General features: G+C 38.0%; 1 protein-coding gene across 4 annotated transcripts in view; it reads right to left on the bottom strand.

Annotated features, from left to right (window-relative positions):
• Window positions 1-12,616, bottom strand: part of Rnf182 (ring finger protein 182) — a 56,849-nt gene that overhangs the window by 20,249 nt on the left and 23,984 nt on the right. The window contains exon 1 of one of the 4 annotated variants that reach the window (XM_010622894.2): window positions 389-413. The exons of the other annotated variants lie outside the window; for them this stretch is intronic. The gene's annotated coding sequence lies outside the window, so the exon portion shown is untranslated. Of the gene's footprint in view, window positions 1-388; window positions 414-12,616 lie in introns of those variants that run through there. 4 annotated transcript variants of the gene reach the window in all.

Consider the following 12,616-nt stretch of genomic DNA (forward strand, 5'->3'; position numbering starts at 1 on the left):
TTTTTTTTTTTTTTTTTTTTTTTGTACCAGCAATTGAACTCAGGTCCTTAAGGAAGGCAGCAGAACCACAGAGCTAGATCCTGGGCCCAGGCTTGTTCCTAATGTGAAATATTGTCATACAGAGCTTGTTCTTTCTCATAGATCTCAAATACAAAGTCCTCCAGGAGGTCCTAACATTCTCATTTTTGAAATCTCTTATCCTTTAATTTCCATTAGAGCACCTGCTTGTTTAATTTCTACAAGCCCAACCTAACTACTGTGTTTCTTTGTTCTCAATTTCCACTATAATGTACACTCTAAGAATACAGAGTAACTGATATGTTGCTTACTGTTGCAGCACAAGAACCTATCACAAGCCAGTACAGAGTAGATATCAGCAGATGCCCACCATGTAAGTAAATATGTTGGATCGTCTCCAACACTCCTCCCTTCATCAACCTGCAATGGCACAAACACTTGAAGTCAGAACTGTGCCTTGATAAATATCCTTAGATATATTTTGTGGTTTAGATTTTTAAATTAAAAATATAATACCCTAAAATTTCTGTAAGGAAATATTGAATCAAGTGAACTTGGCAAGAAATCTTTAATCAATGTATACTATGCAAAAAGATTCACAAACTGTAGACAACATAGAGGAAGACCTCAATGCACATTGAACAAATGAATAAATTCCAACTTTTATCTTAATCATTTAAAACCCAATTTTTATAAATATTTGTTCACAATCAGCTTCAACTTTAGAAGCCAAAAGTATTTATTAATATAAATCAGAGAATAAAACCACAGGAGGACTATGTCTCTGTAAATGTCCAGATATCAATCTGTGATATCAAACTGTGATCAACACTTTGAACTTAAAGCTTTTAATTTTTCTCTAGATGTTTACATACTAAGCAAGAGTTATCACTCCAGTACCTCAATGTTGACAGCTTTCACAAAATTATAAATATAGTAAAAGATAGACAGATATTTTATAATAGTATTCTAAAATAAAAGTCACAAACCAAAATATTTTTGTGAATCCTGAAACTTTTGCTCAGTCCCCATAATTCTAAAGAACATAGCCTCTTTTCCGCAGCATTAATAAAAATAGCTACAATGCTTCACAAAATGGAGTAAGTATATGTACACCATCAAAGGCCAACTGTGTGCTGACTCAGCAAATTGTGACCACTCCAATTTATGAAGCACTTCAACTAGGAATGGGAAGGATTCTAAAAGAAAAAAATCGCTTTCTAATTCCACCACATTTAATATATATCTAATCCAAGACTAATCAAAAGAAACAGACTGAATTGCATTGAATTTATTTACCCTGCACGGCTTTTCTCCACAGGCCTTTTCAAGGCAATCCTAATGAATGTGTCACTGCAACACAGCTCCATAATGGAGCCTGATTGACTGACACACATTCAACCGCGCAGACAAGGGTAAGTCAAAAACCTGCAATTTTTTAAATGGAACAAAAATGATACTTGTATTAAAAAGAAGACTGCTAGGGAAGATAGCTTTATATTTGTTACACATTAAGGTTAAGTGAATTTGTTGTGTGACAGAAACTCCAACCAAGCCTTCCATTCCCAAAAGGCAAACTCAGAACAGAACTGCTTCCTTTCTTATCAACCCAGGGAATGTACGCTGAGTTTGGATGAAGTTCTTATTTTTATAGGAGAGCTCAGCTGTTGGTATCACTGAAAATAGTTAGAATTAGTCTACACAAATAAATCTTCACAGAAAGAACCAAAATGTAAGAAACTTGTAGAGAGCTAAGATACATAAAGAGAAAGATAGGATCATCTTGAGTACAGCCACAAGTCACTTAACAGAGAGATACATTCTGAAAACTTTTGTTAAACGATTTCTTCATTCTGGGAACATGTGAAAGAGAACTTCCACAGCCCTCAATGAGGAGACCACTCGTGTGGCCTTTGATACAGTCCAGAAATGCAAGAAACACAAGACAAATGCCCACGGTGCTGCTGCTAGTGCAATGTGATAGACTGTTACACGGTGAGCTTTTATACTGTAAGAATATACTCTAAATAATTATAAAAATATAATATAATAAATACATAACCAGTGACACTGCTATCATTACCGTATTAATGCTATTGTGTGTGTGTGGGTGTGTGTGTGCTATAATTTCACAGGACTGTCAGCACAGTAACTTTGTTTTCACCAGTATTACCACAAACATGTGAGTGATGCACTGCACTAGGACATTAGGGTGGCTGGCTAGTGTCATGGGATTGACAGGAATTTTTCAGCTCCATTATCATCTTATGGGCCTACCATTGTATATGTGGTCTACTATGGACAGAAATGTCATTACACTATGTATGAATGTAGACTACAGCTAAGATGACCAGAGAATATTAGGCCAAAGCAGAAATAGGGTGCACCAAAAAAAATAAAAATAAATACCTGCTAGGCAACAAGTTTTGAAAGGCTTTAAATTCATCTTAAAAATTTTTTCATCGATCAAGTGACAATGAGGGCTCTGGGAGTGACATGCAGATGTTTAGATGATACCTCAAGAAATGCACTCTGTTGTCTTGGCTTTTATTCTGAGTTATAAATAAAGAAGTTTGCATAGCTTATGCTTGACAATAAATACAGAAATAAAAATGTAAAAGCTCAGAATTAGAAATGAAATTCCAAAATTCATCTGCAGAATAACTGAAGCCATGAAAATAAGACTGGCTTCCCAAGAGTTTAGAGAGAGAAAGTAACAGTGCTGAGGACAAAAACAAGATTTGGGGAACACAGTTGTTGGGTTGAAAAAGAAAAGCAAGAAAGGAATCAAAGGTGGTGAGGGAGCATAGGTCAGCCCTCCAACCCAGGAAAGAAACCTGACAAGAGGTGTCAAAGTAGCAAGTGGGACAGTAACATGAAGACCTAAGAGGGGCCACATGTAGCCGTAGACCTCAGGAGGAAGATGGACTACTATGGGTTCTGGGTGAGAGTTTGGCAGGGGCAGAAGGAAATGCAGACCATAAAATGTGAGCATCTAGAATAACAGAGAAAACAAACTAGGAGAGCATTTGAACAGTCAGTGAAATATGAATAAATCAGAAGACAGCATTTTTATACATACAATAATGTTAAATTTGGGCTCTTTAATTTGTTCCACTTGGCACTAATGAACGATCAAAGTGCACTGCATCAAATGTCAGACAATAGGCTAAGTAAATAATAGTACATTATGAAATTTTAAGTGTCAATTTTGCTTAACAACAGTAACAAAAGATGGCCATGGCGGCACATGCCTGTAATCCCAGCACTAGGGAGGCTGAGGCAGGAGGATCGCGCAAGTTCGAGACCAGCCTAGGCTACACAGTGAGTTCCAGAGTAGTCTGAACTACATAGTGAGACACTGTTTCAAAAAACCAAAACAAAAACAAAAACAAAAACAAAACATATCCAGTAACAAATATGTTAACAGATATTTAAAATTAGGTAAGACTGTAGGAACTAGTCAAATTTCTTAACCTGAAAAACAATATTTTGCTTACCTAATAAAACTGAAAAGTGTAGCATCATTGATTTTAGAGCTGCAGACAGAGACTACTAAGCTGCTGCATAACAACAGTATAACAGACACAGGGAAATCATTCTGCCTTGAGGCACATAAAGCCTTAAAAGTGCCACATGGCTGCAGTGTAACTGTTAACAGTCACCATCCACAGGGTCATGCCTGGCATGCACAAGGCTGAATCTTAAAAAATGCCACAAAACCAACCTTGGAAGATCAAGTTTTTAGAATGCAACTCATTCTGAAAATAGATAAATAAAGGAAAAGACTCAAGATTCATTTCGCCTTTCCTTTACACACAATTTGATTTCTGTTACATCTCTGAAGTAATCAAATAACTAAAGGGATAAAACTTGAATTTATAGAAGCTTCAATTCATAAACAATAAATGGCAGAATTCTAATATTATGTCATAATCTTTAATAAAAGAAATGATCTAGATTAGGTACTGGTGAGTAATTGCTAAGGAGCACAAACTGATCCGGTAAATAGTTGTATGGAACACACAGTTACACCCTATCATTTACATATCATCTAAGATGGCTTTCCTTCTACAGTGAGAGACTACATGGCCCTCAAGGCCAAAAACATTTACTTTCTAGCCTTTCAAAGGAGTTTGCCTTCCCCTGATCTAGAAAGTTATCAATGGTTTCTAAAACCTCTAGGCAAAAAGCAAATGGGGAAGTGGATAACATATAGATCAGACCAACAATACAGTGTTCGCTGATGACGCTTCATGTGACAGAGGGATAAGGTGTCATGTGACTCCTGATTCCAGGTAGCACTAGTACATACCACCACCACCTAGATGGGGATGGTGGCATGTACCTGTGGGAAACTGAGGCAAGAAGATCCAAGTTCAAGCCCACCTTGGGCAACCTAGTGACAGTGAGATCCTGTCATTAATGTAATTATTTTTTTAAAAAATAAACTTTAAAAGGGCTGAGGATCTAGCTCAGTGAAAGATTCTGGATTCAACCTATAGCACCATCAAAACAGTAACACTGAAAATCTGATTAAACCTTACTTCCCAATTGCCAGTCTATAGTTCACTGAAATATAGGGGACAGAAAAATCAAACTGTACTAAGGGTCACAACTGGTTAAAATTCAGACTGTGGGAAATTCCACAGAACAAAAGATTTGGTTTCTTCAATAAAGAAACTGCAAGAAAAAAAAAAAAGGAAGAGTAGAACCTACTGACTAAGAGGCCTAAGAGATTTATCAACTAAATGCCTATATAGTCCCAGAAAACAAATGTTTGGATTTTGAGTCTAACTGGGAAAAATACTAAGAAGACAATACAAGAAATCTGAATGCCAATCATAAACCTGATAGTAAGGAATTACTGTGTTTTTCTCTGGTGTGATGATGGTGCTGTGGTTAACTTTTTCTAAGACATTGCTTCATTGCTTTAAGTATGCATACTAAGGTATTCACAGATGAAATAATATGACATCTGGTCTTTGTTTCAAAATAATTCAGTGGGGAGGGGACAGATAAATGAAGCAAGACTGGCCATATGTTGATCACTGTTGAGGCTGAGTGATTAGGATAAAGGGATTCATTATAACATTTCCTCTACTTTTGAATACATTTAAAATTATTCCATAATAAGATAAAAATAAAAACCAGCAAAACTTTGTCTACTTTCCAACATTTGTGTTCATGGATGCCTTGTCTCTCCCATGTTTGCCCACCATGCCTATTTGCTCATTAACCAAGCATTTATTGAACACTTTCTATAACTCAGGCCCTAGACTGCATACTGGTAATGGCCTTAACCTTCAAGAAAAGTACAGTTTAAAAGTGGAGCCGTTAAAGAAATATCACTATCACAGCACTTTGAGGTTTACTGCAAAGGACATGAAGGGGATTCAGGAAAGGGGCAGCTACACCTTCCCACATTCCTCATTCCCACCACTCAACACTGCCTTGAAGTATAGCTAATATCTCCTGACTTGCTACTTTTCTCTCCTAAGGAAAAGATTTCCTTTCTCTAAGTGGATCTGTTTACTCCGTCTTGTAACCGATGCCATGACTCCATGAAGGTTCTGGCTCCATTCCGTTCCCCCAGTGCCATGACTTCAGTGGGGACAGCTCTGACGGCCCCCAGACTCCCATCTTTGCCCAGTGCTCTGCTGCTCTCTTCCGGCTAAGGAACACACATGCACACATGCACACACATCATAACCAATGCAGTCCTAGGCCCTGTGTCCTCCTCATTGACAGCTTACCCGAGTGGCTGCATGGATTGAAGAGTCACACAGAGTCTCCACACCACGAATCCACCAGTGTGGCCAGAAGGAAAGGAAAGGAATGCCATGCAGGCAGAGGAAAACCATCAGGATGAAATTCAGGAACAGCAGTGATAGAGGGAAAACAAGGAAAAAAGAAGATACAGCTGTTTACCATTCAAAATGACATAACCCATTAGGCACTGGCATAAATGAGTGAAGTAGTTCACTTCCATCTTTGAGATTTAAAAACTGTGGTAGTGGATGCTTTCAGGCAAACATTTCTTAAGGAGTTTCATTTGTGGAGTTTCTTTTGTGGCTATTGCTGTGTTACTTCATTTTTGCCTAGTGTACAAAGTGAGGGTCCCTGAGAAGAGAGTGGTAGATTCAGGCAGAACTGCATGGAACAGAAAGCCCTGCTAAGCCACCACCTGGTCTGCTAGGTGCCTCCTCTCCCTGGAGGGCAACTCCAACTCTTGACAGTGCAGGATACATGGGCAGCACCGTGGTCATTAACACCAGATAAATGTACTCTGTGAAGTCTGAGCGCAAAACCCGAAACTGGGCCATAATAATTATGGCTAAACCAATCCCAGATTTCTAATGAACAGGCTCTGGGATCTTGAGTAAATCACTTGGGTAAATCACCTAACCTTTCTGGGTCACAGCTTTTTAGCCAAGAAATTAAGACTCTGAGCTTGATGGCTAAAGGCCTTCCTGCTCCAACATCACAGGGCTCTGTGATTAGGAGTAGCCTTTCCACATGTATTGGGGTGTCAGCAGCAACTCAAGCAGCAACTGAGAGTATTTCTACCCCAAGAAAGCAAAGCACAGGTGTCACTCTTACTCTCTCACTTTTCTAGGTAAATTTTCTTCTTAAGATCTAGTATACAGTAAGCAGCTCATCAACATTAACTGTTATTAATGTAAATTACTTCTACGGAAAGTGTATTGCTATATAACACATAAGATCCTAATGAGATAACTGACATTGTGAAATGGGAAGAAAAGGTCTAAAGGTGTAGGGAAGGTGGGATGGGTAGGGGAAGGGTAATAAGGGAAAAGAAAAAATGTGAGAAAATGAAAAGATGGAAATAAAGTGGTTGTAAATGGGGAGGGGAGGAGGGGTGAAGGGAGGGCAGGGACAAGGGGAAAAAATGAGAACCAAGACCTGTCATGTAGAGGTACAAGATCCTAACAATGAATGTAACCGTACTGTATCCCTAAAATGTACTAATAAACTCAATTAAAATAAATAAATAAATAAAAATAAATAAAATACATGCTGAATATCAGAAAATGGTGCTTTGAAGTCAAAGAGAAAACCTTGGTTTGAACCCTAACTCCATCAGTCACTATGAAATGACTGAACCTGTTCTCTAAAACATCTGTCTCTTGGTTGTAACATGGAGACAGCACTGATCTCACAGGTTTGTTGGAAAGATTAAGCAAAAACAACATATATGACTGGTTAAACATTAGTTCCTTCTCCCCGAGACAGCCCTAGACATAAAATTCTTACAGGTGTGTGTGATCTCTTTCCCTTTCTAGTTTCACTCTGGATTTCCATTCATAAAGTAACCTTCTTTGCCTTGAATTAACAAGGATTCTCTCCTTGACCAAATGAGGCTTCACTGAGCCCTCTTCTCAGGAGGTCTCAACCTTTCCTTTTAAGAAAGGCAATTGCCAGCAGAAACCATTTCATCCACCACCCACACTGTGACTTGAACGAACACCAGCACAGCTTCTACCATCCCAAGGCTGCGTCCCAGGATGTCCCTCAGAGCCCTCAGATTGTCTGCCTGAGAAAACTCAAGCTGCTCAAATAATAGGCTGTTCCAACCAATACCAGTTGGTAGGCCTCTGACCTCCCTTTTCTAGAGCATTTATTTAGTTGGCAATTTAAAATCTTTTCCTTGACCATTTGAGATATAAATCTTCTACCTTACAAAAAGAGATATCTCTCCTATCACACAGTTCTGCAGAATGCTAGCCTCATTTTAGTGGGCCATTCAAATCTACCTCTTCTTCTAAAGATATGTTTATGTCTCCTTCAAATAAACACCAATTAACAAACAGATTGCCTAACCACTAAGATGAACACCCCCTTACATCCATCAGTACCTCTGCTTTAGCACACCTAGCATTCAGCACACTCAGCATTTAAAAGGTCTCCTTTCTTTTGTGTAGGGGGAGCTCAACTCTGCTTATGCTGATCCCTGTGCCCTACTGTACTAGTGCTGAATAAAATCTGTCTTGCTGTTTCAACAAGTGTCTGGTGCAAAATGTTTATTTATCAATATTAACTTAGTAAACATTTATTAAATACTTCCTGTTGTGGTTTGGATTAAACCCAAAAGGCCTCAAGTACTCGTGGCCAGGGCTTTTGGAAGGTGATTGAATCATGCAGGTGATACAGCTGACTTGCTGCAAGGTGGGGTATGGTTGAAAGGCAGGTCACTGGAGACAGCCCTTCTATCTCTGCTTCCTAATGGCCACAATGTGAGCAGTTTTCCTCTGCCAGACCCTTCTACAATGCCTTCCTTCCTTGAAGCTAGCTAGCCAAATAGCTAATCATGAGCCAAAATAAACCCTTCCCCCTTTAAATTGTAGGTATCACGTACTATGTCTCGGTGACTAAGATAGATTTTAGTACTGAGAGGGGCATCATCGCTGTGTCTACTTGAACATGTGGTTCTCAACCCTTTGAGACTGGCTTGTGGGAGGGGTTTGGAAAGATTTGGAGATCTCAGCAGCTTGTACTTGGACTTTTCTGCAATGCTGGAACTCTGAAGACCTTAGCAACTTTTAGAGTTGGACCAAACACATTTTGCATAAAGAGATGTCCATGAGTCTTTTGAGGGCCAGGACAGAATGTTATGGTTTAAATCAAGAATGTCACCCAAAGGCTTCATGTGTTCACAGGTGGGATTTTTGGAAGGTGACTGGATTGTTGGGGCACAAGTGACTTGCTGTTAGGAGGTGGGGTCTGGTTAGAAGTAGCTGAGTGGGGGCATGACCTGGAAGGGTGTAACTCCTTCTCCAGCCTCTCTCTTCTTACTCTGTTTCCTAGCTGCCATAATGTGAGCAGCTTTCCTCTGCCAGGCCTTCCACCATACCTTCTTGCCTTCCAGGCACCTGACTAGTGACTATTACCATAAGCCAAAATACACGTCTCCTTCTGTAAGTTGCAGGGGTCAAGTATTTTGTCCCAGTGATGAGAAAAATGACTAAGACACTTCTCATGTGACAGGTGCCTTCCATCTACAAATGATTAAGATGTCACCTTCCTGGCAGAGCCGGCAATGCAGTAAAGGGGACAGATGTATACAAAATGCAGCCAGACAAGTGCCAACAGTGCAAAGTTCTACTGGCAGCAGCACAACGGATTCATTGCACAAAGTCCTATTTCTACATCTCTACCAAAAAAATCTATGGACTATGAAGCAGGATCAACCTCCATGTGCCTGATAACAATGCCTTACATGTGCACTGTGCTATAATTTTATCAAGGGTGTTGATATACAGGTTAACAGAGATACTAGGATGAATAAAAGTGTTCTTTTATAGTTTTAAATTTATAATTTAGGAACTACTTTCCTGACTACTTCTACTAATTATTGTCACTATTTAGATATCTGTGAAGTAGCCAGTGGTATTCCCTTCATGTCATTAAATAATTAAAGCACTACCAAGGCTCATTTTCTATCAACTAATCCACCAAATAATTAGCCTGGCATGGTGGTGCACACCTGTAATCCCAGCACTTGTAAGGCTGAAGCAAGAGGATTACAATGAGTTCAAGGCCAGCCTGGACTACATAGTGAAACCCTGTCTCAAAAAAAAGGATTTTCTTCTATATTCCTAGAAAGCATCTGCATTTCATTTTTTTCATTCTTCACTGTAAAATATGTGCATAATATATATTTCATAAACTAAATGCCTTAAACAAAAAATTTATTTTAAAATGTTACAGGCTCAATTTTTGAATTTATATCAATTCAAAAATCAACATAATAGCTCACTATAATATTGGCTTTTTACTAGAGTGTTATATAGAAAATAAAGCACTTAATATATTTAGATTAATAATTTAGGGTTAATAATTAATGATCTTTTATTTACCCAGCAAAATATCAGTATAACATTGGCATATCAGAACGGATGAAGGTAATCCCTGTGTGTACAATAATTTTTATGACCTATTTTCATGTAAGCTTTTTACTTTCTATATTATAGTTAGAAGTATTAAATGTTAAAGACAAAAATTATGCATTCTGTACTTTCACTAAAAAATTAATAACTTGCTATCAATGAATACAAATATTTAGTTTTTCTACTAATAAACTCAAATCAAAAGTGGTCACAGTATTGTATAAATTACAAGTCAAGAGTCACACTTAAGCCATTATATTTTCACAAATTGCTTTACATATTTATCTTACTGTAAGAATCAATAAAGAGCTAGCTGATTTAAAAGAAAACATTTCAAAGACCAATATTATAATAATACTACAGATAAGTTTATCCTCATACAGAACAGTTTAGTGTCTTAGCTATTAATACATATGGAGTAGAATTCCCTTCATTCAAATGCAAAATGTTTTGTATCTTTCCTGTTCAATCATTGTATCTGAAAGAGTCTGTTTATTCCAAAATAGGAAATGAATTTAGAAAAACAAATTGCATGACCAAAGATCTTTCTCAACCTGTCAAATACAGTAATGACACTAAAGAATGTTTTGGAGTTCTACTTCCTCTTAAGAGTGAAATAGCTTGTATCAAATCAACCTTTTCATGAAGGAAAGTTTTACAAAACATTTACAAAAACAAAAATGATCCAAGTCACTAAACAGCAACCAAAGAAAGGATTAGAGAGGCCAAGGCCCTGAAAAGAAGGGAAATGCACTGAGGAGAACTTTCTATTCTCTTCTGCTCGTCTCATAAACGAATTTGGAAATTTCTGTACACACATGACAAAAGCCCAAAAAAAAGGGAAGCATGGAGTAAGACCAACATATTTCCTTTCAAGATTCATGTATGTGTGTGTGTGTGTGTGTGTGTGTGTGTGTGTGTGTGTGTGTATGACATACAAGGACACCTAGAAAGCCAAAAGGGGGGCATGTGTGAAGTCAAAATACTAGAGATTTGGGGAGTTTTTAGGGCTGCAAAGAAGGTACAGTTTAGGTCAAAGACTCCAGGTCTTTAGTAGGGATGTCTAAAAAGCATTCCTAGGAAGAAAGAAAACCTAAAAGTAACTTAGTCCTCAAAAAGAATGAAATCCAGTACAAAACATGTTCAAATCATGATTGAATCAAAAAGACCACTACTCTGTCATTCAGAAGAAAATTAAGGGTCTTCTGAAGAAAGACAACATCTAGAATCACTACATTTTTCCTAATACGCTGTCTGACATTTTATCAGAAATACCATATATGTTGAGCAACAAGACCAAATGACCAAAAACAGGAGGAGAAAAAATGATGACCTACTGGTGATCCAGATACTGAAGTAATCAGACATGGTACTACAAGAACTTCAATTAATATGCTCAAGAAAACAGATGACAAGTGAGGTATTTTAGCAAAGACCTGCTGTCTATTTTTAAAAGAAAACAAAAAAATCAAAATTGTAGCACTCAAAAACCCTAGAATAGATTTACCTTGACATGATGATGGAGTGAAAAAGCTGATAAATCCTCTCCCCATACAAAGCAAGTACAAACCTAGACGAAACTGTCAAGAACAATTATTTCAGCACTCCAGAAATTCCACTTGCAACAAACTAAGTAGCATTTCTTCATGGAAATTACTGAACGTTGGGTAGAATTAACATACGGCTGGCTACTGTGCTCTTGCCTGGGGCTCCTATTACTCCATGCTCCTCTTGGCTTCAATGTGATAATTCAACCAAGGTAAAGCAGACTGTGAAAATCAGCAGCTTCAATGTCACTGACCAGGAAGCTTGGCTGACATGAAGTGTTGCTGATAAAGTGGAAATATCAGTCACAGTTTAACCAAGAGACAGAAGTTCCACTGAGACTACAATCGTGTTTGGGTGCTAGTCACAGACTAATCAGATGGGAAGCAGGGTTTTCTCTGGTGTTCCAGATGTTAAGATTGTCAAAGGAGGCTTGAAAAGCTTTCCAGAGTCAAAGATGATCACAGCTGTGTAATATGTATAGGAGAGACTAGAATGAGTCAATCTCATTCACACAGGCATGGCCAGCACAGCCTGAACACATGCATAGAGAACATAGAAGAGAGCACAATGGAAGAAAACACAGGAAAACTTGAAAACAGCCTGAAATTTGTATTAATTTCCGGGCCCACGTGCAGATGCATCCATAAAGTACATGCATAAAGACTGGGAGCCTCACTGATTTGAGATATTTGAGTACAACTTCTAGCCCATTTGTGGCTCACCCTCAAGTTATGCAGACACCAGAAAGAGCCCTAGGTAGCCAAGTTTTTTTAAAAAAACATTTTTAAAATGAGAAAAAAATCAGCATAGATATCAACAGCTGCACATTATGGAAGATACAGACTTCAAAACTTTAGGGTAGCTAAGTTACTAAACACAAAATAAAACAACCATTTGACCACTGACTATCCTCTCATAGGTAAATAAATCACAACCTGCAATTGCTGAAAGACATTACTTAAAATGATCAGCATTCAACAAAAACAAAATATGACAAGAAAATATGACCATACTCAAAGAAAAAAGCAGACAATAAAAACTGCCTTGGGCCAGGGATTTAGTTCAGTGGTGCCAATGCCTTCCTCACAAGCACAAGATCCCAAAGTTCAATCTCCAATACACTAAAAAAAAAAAAAAAA

The sequence above is a fragment of the Fukomys damarensis genome, unplaced genomic scaffold, assembly GCF_012274545.1.
Source record: "Fukomys damarensis isolate Sample0158 unplaced genomic scaffold, DMR_v1.0_HiC HiC_scaffold_10, whole genome shotgun sequence".
In the NCBI taxonomy this organism is placed as follows: Eukaryota; Metazoa; Chordata; class Mammalia; order Rodentia; family Bathyergidae; genus Fukomys; species Fukomys damarensis.